A 12,332-nucleotide genomic window follows, 5' to 3' on the forward strand; every position below is an offset into this window, starting at 1 on the left:
GGCTCTCTCTATTTCTTCCTTGGTCCGGGGGACTGCTACAGTGAAAACTCGGTCGCTGAGTGAAGACTACTTGCTAGCTGCCATGCCAGATGAGTGCAGCCCGTGCCTGTCGAGCTGGGTCCGTGTGTCAGCTGTGAGAGATTTCTACACCAGTCGACATCATCATTGCTTCATCGCCTACCTCCACTTTGAACTCTGATGGTCACTTTACAAAGGTGCAGGTGTTATGCCCATTAAGGACTTTGCTGATAACAAAGTTAAAATGTCTGCACACTAATTCAGAGTAACTTGCCTTAAATATTTTGTGGTTTACAGCCTTAAAGGTATACTGTATTGCACTAAGTCTGTGAAGGTTCTCAGTCATCCAGGTCATCGTAGTCAAAGGAGCTTGCAAAGAAAAGCGTCTGGACTTCTTTAAGTTGCTTGAAGACGTTTCACCTCTCATCCGAAGCTTCTCGGATGAGAGGTGAAACGTCTTCAAGCAACTTAAAGAAGTCCAGACGCTTTTCTTTGCAAGCTCCTTTGACTGTATTGCACTAAGTAATTACAATCTTTAAATTGTATTGGTTTATTCTTCTTGAAAGTAACGTTATGGTATATCAGCAGGATTTACAGTTACATTTTGTCTAATATGTGGGTGCTAATCTGTTTATTTATGTGATGTAAACGTCTGATGTGAGCATTGTTTCCAAAAAGTTAAAGTAAGTCCAGACGTTATCACATAGAGCAACATACACATTACAGTAACAAAATGTTGAACCCTGCTGAAGAAGCCGACGACTCACAGCAACAAAGAGTGAGAACCAGCAATCGGGAAAGGCATTTAACTGAAAAAGGTAAAGAAATGCAGGAATATGAGGCAAAGAAAAATGAGAAGGCATTTAACAAGGTTTATGACACTTGGAAGAAGGCAGCTAAAGAAATCAGAACAAAGCTGAAAACTTTCTGCTCACCTAAAGAACTAAATAATATCAGTCATGACATAAGAGACAAGCACGCTGTAGTACAACAGCATTATGAACCCATTCGCCGCAGCCAATCCATGACGCCAGACATTGTTAAGCGAATGATGCTTGTGCAGTGCTTACAACTGACATTTGGGAAGTTATTGCTAAACGACAGGAAAATATCAATCAGCTCTTTAATGATCGACTTTAAAAGGAAAGAGTACCGACATTTAGACCTCACAATACTACTCCAGAACAAGAAGAACTTAGCTTAGTTCAAGCCCTTGCCAGCGCTCTTACCCTAAACAGGCTTCCTGTACATGAGCCCACCATCTTTAGTGGCGACCCCCTAACGTTTATGGATTGGAAGGTATCCTTTATGGCACTAATTGGTGACAAACCTCTACCTGTGTGTGAGAAAATGTTGTATCTAAAGAGCTATCTTGCAGGTGAAGCACGAAAGGCAGTAGAGGGATATTTCTTCCCCAACAGTGAGCAGACATACGCAGGCATTTGGAGCGTTCTAGAGGAAAGGTATGGCAGCCTATTCGTTATCCAAAGAGCCTTTAGGGCTAAACTCACAAAATGGCCTAAAATAGCTGCCAATGATCCTATAGCACTGAGGGAGTTTGCAGATTTTCTCCAAAGCTGTGCAGAGGCTATCCCCCAAGTCAAAGGACTAGATATCCTTATTGATTGTGAGAAAAATCACAAGCTTCTAAGAAAACTGCCTGAGTGGATAGTGCAGAGATGGAGCCACATTGTAGTGGAGGAGCTAGACAAAAGCCAAGACTACCCCAACTTCGCTCGCTTTACAAAGTTCATACAAAACGAAGCTAAAGTAGTTTGCAATCCTGTTGCCTCACCATTCCTAATGAACGAAAGGGCATCAGAAGAGCGGCACGTTAAAAGAGCGAAGGCACTCAGTACTACCATTCAACCAAAGTCTCCACCAATCCCAGTATCCACTTCTAGACCTAAACCCCCATGTTAGTTTTGCAAAGAAGAATCGCATGGCATAGCTAAGTGTCCTGCTTTTGCAGCGAAAACTAGTGATGACAAGAAAGTTTTCATTCAGGAAAATCCTCTCTGCTTTGGATGTTTGAGAAGGGGTCATGTAACCAAAGAATGCAGAGGACGTCACTCCTGTAGTAAGTGTGGCCGGCGTCACCCCACCTGTCTACACACAAAAAGAGCGAATGAACCTAAAGAAAGGAAAACTGAGGATTCTAAATCCCCAGATGAAGGTGCAAACAAGGAAGTGCATAATGTTATGACTCATGTACTAACAAGCAAAACATCTTCCACATCCAGCATAGTACCAGTATTTGTGTCAGTTGCATCTGAGCCTGAGAAAGAAATACTTACATATGCCCTGCTTGACACCCAGAGTGACTCATCCTTTATTTTAGAGGATTTGGCCTCAGAACTAAATGTAAATGCCCAACCAGTGCAGTTAAAGCTTAGCACCATGACTTCCGTCGACACAGTTGTTGCAAGTAAACTTGCCAACAACAGGTGCGTGGGTTTGACTCTGAGACTCGTGTCCGAATAGAACAAGCCTACTCTCGTGACTTTAACCCAGTTGACACGTCTCATATCCCTACCAATGAAACTGCATTTCAGTGGTCACACCTTGAAGGCTTAGCTAACAAGTTACAGCCATTGCAGAACTGTGAAGTAGGTCTATTGATTGGTTATGACTGCCCATCAGCACTAGCCCCCCTAGAGATTGGTAAGTTAAATGTGTTTGTAAGCTACTCCGTAATTACCATCCTTAGCTAGCTCCTGAGACCTAGCTAGCTAAAATGAGCACTCGGCTGTCAGGGTTCGTTTAGCTAACCCATGCAGGTGAATGAATTTACCCTGACTAAAGAAATCAAGAGAAACGCTCCGGGCTGCTCAGTCACTAATTACTGTTACTGTACTTTTATTACAAGTATTATACTTTATAAACAACAGGCTGCACCCTCCTGCAGCTCCTGTGCAGAGCTGAATATTAAATATGTGCAAACAACAGCATGTTTTCAGTCTCTTGCCACATCTGTAAAGACAGTAACATTTTTTTTTTAAAGCTTGTACTTCAGTAACTCCTCATTAATCAGGAACTATGGATTAAAGTACTGTAGTGTACTGTAATACTGAAAAAAATGCAAGGGAAGAACTTCAGATCCTGAGTGTGTGAGGACAGAAGAATCAGCTTTATTTCAATTTTGAGGGATAAAATTAATATTTGAGTTTGATGGGGTCTTTCTGTGTGGAGTTTGCATGTTCTCCCCGTGTTTGCGTGGGTTCCCTCCGGGTACTCCGGCTTCCTCCTCCCACCGTCCAAAGACATGCAGCTTGTGGGGATAGGTTAATTGGATAATCCAAATTACCACTAGGTGTGAATGTGCGAGTGAATGTGCGAGTGAATGTGAGTGCGAATGGTTGTCTGTCCCTGTGTGTTGGCCCTGCGACAGACTGTCGACCTGTCCAGGGTGTACCCCGCCTCTCGCCCTATGACAGCTGGGATAGGCTCCAGCGCCCCCCGCGACCCTGAAAAGGATAAGCGGAAGCGAATGTATGGATGGATGGATGGTTCTGTTGTCTTTGTGATTACAGGAGCTGCCCTCAGATTCAGACCTCAGCACCACCCAGTGACAGCAGACAGATCATCCAACATGTTCATATGTTAACTGCAAAATTAACTGATGAAAATAGTACAAAGGTTAATGAAAGATGCAGCTGTTTCATTGATAAAGTTAAAGACAAAAAACCAAAAGGATTAATCACCCATGTAACTGTGTCACTATATATCAGCATTAACAGGACCTCAATTTGGTGTTTCAGAGAGCTGCTGATCTCAGACCTGCACAGCTTCCGTTTTAAACACTTGATGTACTCAGCTGCATGAAGAGCATATGAGATTTTGTCTAACACAATTTAATAAAACCTGATGAAGGTCAAAGGTCATCACTTCTATGTTGAACTACAAACTTGTCATCTGGAATTCTTTCACAGTTTTTTGCAGATAGTGTTATTTACCATACAGTAATTCAGAGTTATTCATACCAGAGTAACCAGAGAGGATCATATATTTTTAAATATATAACTTTCTACAGGACTGAATATATTATGTTTATGTAAAAGTCCGGAGCCTCTGGGGAGTATCAGAGTATTTATAACATTACACAAAGCAAAGGTCACCATCACAGTGTTCATGAAATGCTGGGTTTATTCATCACCTGGGGCGGGCCTACGGAGGGGTGCTGAAGATTTCCCTGTCAGGGAGCTGCTGGTGAAGATCATGAGTTCTGCTTGATCAATGCGATGAGCTTCAGTCTTCCTGTTGTTTCTTAAATGATGCCTCTTTCAGTGGGTCAACAGAACTTCTGGCACAGGACAGCTGTGATGAAAGAAAGGGAAGAAGTTTCTCCAAACCTCTGGACCCAGGAAACTCAGCTTGGTCCTGATGGTCTCCCTCACTAGTTTCTCTCCAGGGTGAATGTAGCTGTTGATATAATATGGATTATTATAGGGCTGCTCGATTATGGCAAAAATGATACTCACGATTATTTTCACTGAAATTGAGATCTAGATTATTTGATGATATTTATTCAACCCTTTAACACCTACCATAGAACCAAGTCCGCCAGAGCTTATAGTATTTTTTTTTACATGTTGTAGTGCCATTTGTGGGAGCATTTCAAGTTGCTATACATCAATACAACTGTTATAGCCCATATTTTAATAATATGTATGCATTAAGTCCATAGTAACTACATTAATTGCAAAAAAGTGCAATAAACTACAAAAAAATTGAAAATCGTTTTTGTTTGTTTTTTTACATATATTTCGACTTGGAGAAATTTAAGAGGCTTATCCCTTAAAACAAAATACAAATACAAATACAAAAAAGTTGCAAAAAATAGTTTACAACAACAGGAAATTTATTTTGAGTGTCTTCATAGTTTTATTTTGGAGATACAGCAATTTTTATATGTTGCAGGAAAATGAAAACCAATCCTATGATGCAAATTTGCAAAGAAAACAGCATGTGCATCAAAATAAACTATTTCCAGCAGTGCAATTCGAGTTCTAAGCATCCCAGAAACTATTCAGAAAAGTCAAACATGACTTATAAAAACACCAGTATAGGCTTTTAAGGCCTAAAAGTAAAAAACTACATTTTCCGCGAAAATGACGTCACGTCCGGTTTCGGGCAGGAAATGGCGGACATGACGTCTTGTTCAAAGTGGGAAGTATTACGAACAGCTGATCGGATCGGCAAAGCGTGTTTCTGGATTATTATGTTTTTGTTCCTGCAAGCACTTTTTATGCAATTTTTGCAAAGCTTTATGTGGAAGGAAACCGGGACCTAGGACAAGCTGATGGCATAAGATGTAAGTACAACTCCTCTGGTTTCATATATGCAAAAAAAATTATTGCGCTAGCTTACATGGTTCAGGTTCTACAGGGATTTAAAAATAGTTACACAAAACGGAGCGTGCTGCTCTGACCGGCTTTAAAAGGTTAACAATAACAATGTATTGAATGACTTTAAAAAAGAATATAAAATAGTGTAAAAATACTGATAACAGTGCAAATGTTTGCAATATAAGAAATAAATGAAAAATGTAAACATCTATGTTTAGTGAACTTTGCAGTGTTGCTCTGTGGTGCAGCTACGACACCGTAGCAAAGTTTACACACTATGTCTACTTGATACACGTCTGACTCCGCGAACCCATAATGTTTCCACACCACTGAAGTTTTTTGGGTTTTTTTACCTCTTTTTTCAACCAACGGCAGTCACTCTCCTCTCCAAATAACTTCTGCTTAGCTTTCCGAGCTTCCCTCGGGTCCTCTTAATTGTTGTGACGCGTGTTCGAAATGCAGAGAGGTGCGCTCGATTTGCCACACGGAGCAGCGCAAGAGTAAAGCATGAGGGAGGGGCTAATAATCATCTCAGTCATTTTTAATGATCGTTGAAAACCCAAATTGTAATCGTGATTAAAATTCGATTAATTGAGCAGCCCTAGATTATTATTAAATGAAAAGAACAAATCACACTACACTACTGAAACCTCATGCTGCTGTTTTTAAAGTCTCCATGTTACCAGGTTGTAGAAGGCTCTGAAGATTTAAACAGTTTTAGATCCATTACACTCACAGTCTTATGTTAAAATCTCAAAGGACAGCATATATTTTTAATATTAACAGTAACTCTGGGCCTCTGTGGAGTGTGCAGCTGATCTCATCGCTGTCTAAAAATGGATTTAAAAAAAACATAAGAAGTGCTGAATCCTTCAATAATACAAACTATTAGAGTAACAGGTGTGTAGCATCGCTAACTAGCTAGAAACAAGCCTCCAACACAGTGCGTATGCTAGCGGCTAATCTAGCAAACGAATTAACAACAGCGATTTTAGAACTATAAGATGATAAGCTGTGTGTCTTTTTTATAACAGTGACGTGGTTGTATTTACCTTAATTGACCGTCATTTTTGCGGAAAATGTAGTTTTTTACTTGTAGGCCTTAAAAGCCTATACTGGTGTTTGTCATGTTTGACTTTATGCTTTTCTGAATAGTTTCTGGAACTCAAATTGCACTGCTTTAAATAGTTTATTTTGATGCACATGCTGTTTTCTTTGCAAATTTGCATCATAGGATCGATTTTCGTTTTTTCTGCAGTATATAAAAATTGGTGTATCTCAAAAATAAAACTATGAAGACACTCAAAATAAATTTCCTGTGGTTGTAAACAATTTTTTGGAACTTTTTTGTATTTAAAGTTTTGAGGGCTAAACCTCTTAAATTTCTCTAATTAGAAATATATGTAAAAAAAAAAAAAGATTTTCTGTAGTTTATTGCACTTTTTTGCAATTTATGTGGTTACTATGGATTTAATGCATAAATATTATTAAAATTTGGGCTATAGCAGTTGTATTAATGTATAGCAACTTGAAATGCTCCCAAAAATGGCACTACAGCATGTAAAAATATAAACTAAGCTCTGGCGGACTTGGTTCTATGGTAGGTCATAAAGGGTTAATAACTAACCTCGTATTGTGGATGAATAATCTCAGTTGTTCTCCTGACTGAAGTTTTCCCCGTGTATAGCATCCTGCTATGCGATTGCATTTGTCCCTCACCACCAGAATCCGTCACGCTAACTTTTATCGAGTGGAAAAAAAGTTGGCGTTCATCCTCCAGCTTCACTGTGCTAATGTTATGCTAACATAGCTGTATCGCTAGCAATCACATAGCACGACATTATATACCAGGTAGTCCAACTTAAGTAACCCTGCAAATGCCACTGTTGTTTAGTTTTCTGTCTTCATTTATGTCGGAAGTGGTAGCAGAGCTGTACGTTTTAATTAGTTTCCAAAATCTCTCGGTCAGAACATGGTATGTCATGTTTATTTGTAAACTAGCAAGCTAACTTCCTGTTAACTTGTAACTCCATTAAATTTAATAACTTCTGTTTTCATGGATGCCTGGATGTTAAACGTAATTGTTACACCTGGTAAAGCAGCAACGCTGATCATTTTATTAAAGATGAAAGAATTTAGACCGTTTTTAACTCTCAGTGTTCGTTTGACTTTGGGACCCGAAGCGGACGGAGTTTTGGACCCAAATTACTCCGCGAAGCTCTCACCACAGCAGCCGTAATGCTCTGACAATCCATCAAGCAGGGCGGCTTACCAAACTTGTAGTAAAACATTTTTTAACAGATTTCTGCACGCCAAAATCGGTTTGAGGTCAGTAAGCACAACCAGAATTCATACATAAGGCACATTCTCGATTTTTGAGATAATTAAAGGATTTTAAGTGTGCCTTATAGTGTGGAAAATACGTTATACAGAAGAAAAGAATATATCGCGATATATATCGTTACCGCACGTGCTTCAAATTATACCGGGATATGGATTTTAGGCCATATCGCCCAGCCCTATGTCCAGACATGCGCAACTATCTGAGATTTCTGTGATGGCAGGATGGACAATTAGATACAGAACCCAGAGAATACAGAATGGCTGTACATCTATTCGGTGCCAGTTCTTCCCCCGGATGTGCTAATTTCGGTCTGAAATACTTAGCACAACAGCACAGAGCAGACTATCCTAAGGCCTCAGAGTTTGTTGAAATGAACTTTTATGTAGACGATGGTCTAACTAGTGTCCCATCAGTTATAGAGGCACAAGAACTCATCACCGAAACATAAGCACTTTGTAGACTTGGCGGTCTGCATCTGCACAAGTTCAACTCAAAACTAAAGCGATGCAATTCACAGCTGGAACCCTCAGACAGAGCAGACACCACAGAACCGCTCGATCTCAAATCTGACACAACAGCTGAAGGACATGTGCTCGGCATCCAGTGGTTAATCAAAAATGACACTTTCAATTTCAAAATAAACACTAAGGACCAGCCTCCTACTCGCCAGAGCATACTGTCAGTGATCTCATCCCTGTACGACCCACCAGGGTTTGTAGCTCCCTTCACCTTAAGAGGCAAAGGTATCCTACAGAAACTGTGTCACAGAGACACTGAATGGGATGACCCCCTTCCTGACAACTTGCGTTCACGGTGGGAGGACTGGAAAGATGGTTTGGAAAGACTAAAATCGGTTGCAGTGCCTAGATGTTACCACCCACCAGAACTAACAGACATTGTAACGGTGGAACTGCACCACCTTTGTGATACTAGTGATTTAGGATATGGTGCATGCTCCTATATTAAGTACCTCAGCAATGAGAAGGTCCACTGTAGTCTTGTTATGGCTAAGGCAAGAGTCGCACCTACCAAGGTCACAAGTATCCCTCGATTAGAACTCTCAGCCGCAGTCATATCAGCCAGAATGAGCAGCATGCTAAAAGCAGAGCTTCAGATGTGCATTAATGAAGAGTTCTTTTGGACTGACTCCCAAGTAGTCTTAGCCTATATTAACAATGAGTCACGACGGTTCCAAGTCTATGTTGCTAACCGTGTCCAGTTAATTAGGCAAACTACAGATCCCAAACAGTGGCACTACATTGACACCAGCTCAGAATCCTGCAGATTACGCCTGTAGAGGGCTCAGTGCATCAGAGATCATGTCAACATGTTGGTTGTCTGGTCCAAAGTTTCTGTGGGAACATGACATTTCATATGCACCCAGCCCGTCAGCTGTGTTGTTAGTAGGGGATCCAGACGTCAAAGCACTCAAAGCTCTCACAACTCAAACAAGTGAACAAGACAATATCCTCAGCCATTTGTCAAGGCTTTCAAGCTGGTCAATGCTCCTTAAAATGGTTGCAAGGATAAAAAAGACTGAGATCCAGCAAAGCTTAGTATGGCAATTTTGTAACAGTAGACGAACGGAAAACAGCTGCCGACACAATAATAAAATAATAAAAAAGCTTCTTCAGCAGCAGGCCTTTTCTCGAGAGATGGAAGTGTTGAAGGTGGGAAATAACCTTCTGAGTTCAAGTCCCCTCTTTAGAGTAGATCCAGTACTAGATCAAGGACTTCTCCGTATTGGAGGAAGACTTAAGAAGTCAACACTCTGTCAGGGACTTAAACACCCCATCATCCTCCCAAAAGACCATCACATTTCAAAGTTGATCATTGCTCTTTTTCATGCACAGATTTGTCATCAAGGTAGAAGCCAAACTCTCATGGAAATCAGATCAAACGGATTTTGGGTGATTGGTGGGAGCAAGGAAGTTGCAAAACTTATAAGCAAATGTGTTCAATGTGGAAAACCAAGACGTTCACCAGAAGAACAACGCATGTCTGAACTTCCAAAGGAACGAGTTGAAATCTCAGATCCTTTCATGCATTGTGGAATGGACTGTTTCGGACCATTTGTCACAAAACAAGGTCGCAAAGAGCATAAAAGATACAGACTCCTCTTTACATGTCTTTCCTCACGTGCAGTCCAAATTGAGATGCTTGAGGATCTTTCTACTGACTCTTTCATCAACGCTCTGAGATGTTTCATCAGCTTAAGAGGAGCTGTTTGTAAGTTGTACAGTGACCAGGGTACAAACTTTATTGGAGCCAAAAATGAGCTCAAAGAGTCTCTTAAACAATATGACACAGATGCCTTAGAAGCATTCCTTGCCAATAAACAGTGTTAGTTTGTCTTCAGTGCCCCATCTGCTAGCCACGCCGGAGGTGTGTGGGAACGACAGATTCGAACCATCCACAATGTTTTCAATGCCACCATTGCTCAATGCCAAGGCAGGCTGGATGACAGCTCTCTAAGAACTCTATTCTATGAGGCGATGTTTATCGTTAATGGCCGACCACTGAGCGTCGATGGAATCAATGATCCTAAATCTCCTGAACCTCTAACTCCAAATCACCTGATAGTGATGAAATCAAAGGTTGCACTGCCTTCACCATGAAAGTTCGCGAAAGAAGACTTATATGCAAGTTAACGGTGGCGCAGAGTCCAGTATCTCACTGAGCAGTTTTGGAGTAGATGGAAAAGTGGCACGTACCACATCGAAATCTTAAAGTCAATGACATAGTCATTATCAAAGAAGAGATGCTTCACAGAAATCAGTGGCAACTGGCTCGAGTGGTTGAAGCATCAGAAGAAGATGATGGTTTGGTCCACACAGTCAAGCTTCAAGTTGGTGATCGAAGCTTAACAAAGAAGCAGGGAACAGCACACAAACCTCACATAGTTGAGCGACCTGTTCAAAAGCTTGTAGTTCTATTAGAAAATAACTAATTGATGTTTCAATCAATACTGTCACACCAGGCGTATTTTAGCGAAGGTTTATTGATGATGTATTTGAAATTGTGTTGTTCTTGTAGTAATGTGCATATGTTAAAGCTGGAAATCATGTATAGAATGTTGTTTATAATACATGATTTGGTGGGAGCGTAAAGGTCCAGTTTTGTTTATTGATCTAAGCCTGAGCAGCTACACGTAGTTTCCAGTACAGGGCTCTGTTGCTTAGTTAGCGGCAAGCTGCACTTCCAGCTCAGACCAGTTTTTGTGGTAATGTAAAAATTACTGCACCCATCAAAGCTCTCTCTATTTCTTCCTTGGTCCGGGGGACTGCTACAGCTGTTGAAGCTGAAGGTTTCCCGAAGAAATTTTTCTGCTGTTTTCTGACCAGCACATGGATTGTTCCCAAGATTGTTTGTGTCTCGGCATTTCCTGCTTCCTGTTGATGTCTGCTTAGTGCCCGTGGTCGGCTTTGATGACCCCCACCGTGAAACCTGAGGCCGCTGCGTCGGATTTCTCGACTTGCTGAAGCCCGTGCTCCAGCTCCAGCTCCTGCCAGGATTGGCCTGGTGAGTGACAGATCGCTTTTGAATGACACTTTTGATCTTCGGGACTTTTTCGGTTCCCGTGATCTGGATTTCCTGTGTGTGACTGAGACGTAGCTGAGTGGTGGCGAGTCCAGTGCTCTGTCTAAACTTCTACCAGTGGATTGCTGCTATTTTAACTCGCCACGGACGTCAGGCGGAGGTGGAGGCACAGCGGCTATTTACAAAAAGGATGACAAATGTAAGCAGTGTTTTCTGAAGCCTTCATTCTCCAGCTTCGAACTTACCTCGCTTGAGGTGAGTCACACAAAACCGGTTTTCTGCGCCTCATCTATCGCCTCCCGAAATACAACAAGAACTTCATAAACGACTTCTCTGATTTTCCAGCTGGGATTATGCCCAACTATGATCATGTTCTTTGATCATTTATTTATGATCAAATTAAAAAATATTTTCCCAAAAGTTTACATAATGAATGACATACGACACAAAAGCAAATGTACTATGTACTAACTCATATCACCATCAATGAAAATAAGTTGGGGGTTTCTTATTATTATTTTACAATAATTTCAGTTCAAAGTAATTCAGTGAGTGCTGTCAGGGAACATGTTAACTATCAGGAAGGAGCAGTTAACAGGAAATTAGCCCACTTTAAAGTCCAGAAAGAGTAATTTATCATTTTTATAATATAATTCCATCCAAAATACTTTGAAACATATGCTGTTGGGTAAATATCATGGTATGCTAACTATATTTAAAAAATAAACTGGGTTGCACCAGCTACCTTGACCTCAAAACTTTTTTCTGAAGATTAGTATCTATAAGTTGCTGCACATTCAGGACATAGATGTTGCAACACAGATTGCTCATTGCCATTCATTAACTAAAATACACACACACACACACACACACACACACTTTCTGTTTTATATGCTAGTGAGCTTATTTTTTAAACATTAGCTGTGAAGCAATTTAAACACACATGACTTTAGCCTGTACAAATACAACTGACTTGACTTTAGTAAAATACATAAAACGAATGTTACAGACAGCTTAGAGCAAAGAGATATAGGTGTGTTTTGTGCAGATTATTTTTGATACCTATCGTTTAATGTTAATTT

The 12,332-nt window shown here is 40.6% G+C and overlaps 1 protein-coding gene across 4 annotated transcripts in view; it reads left to right on the plus strand.

Annotated features, from left to right (window-relative positions):
• Positions 1 to 12,332, plus strand: part of LOC146679971 (uncharacterized) — a 94,121-nt gene that overhangs the window by 24,969 nt on the left and 56,820 nt on the right. The gene's annotated exons all lie outside the window — the stretch shown is intronic.

Source organism: Copadichromis virginalis, linkage group LG23 (assembly GCF_057382275.1).
Source record: "Copadichromis virginalis isolate Kocher_CV1m ecotype Utaka linkage group LG23, C_Virginalis_male_GT1.1, whole genome shotgun sequence".
Taxonomy (NCBI): Eukaryota; Metazoa; Chordata; class Actinopteri; order Cichliformes; family Cichlidae; genus Copadichromis; species Copadichromis virginalis.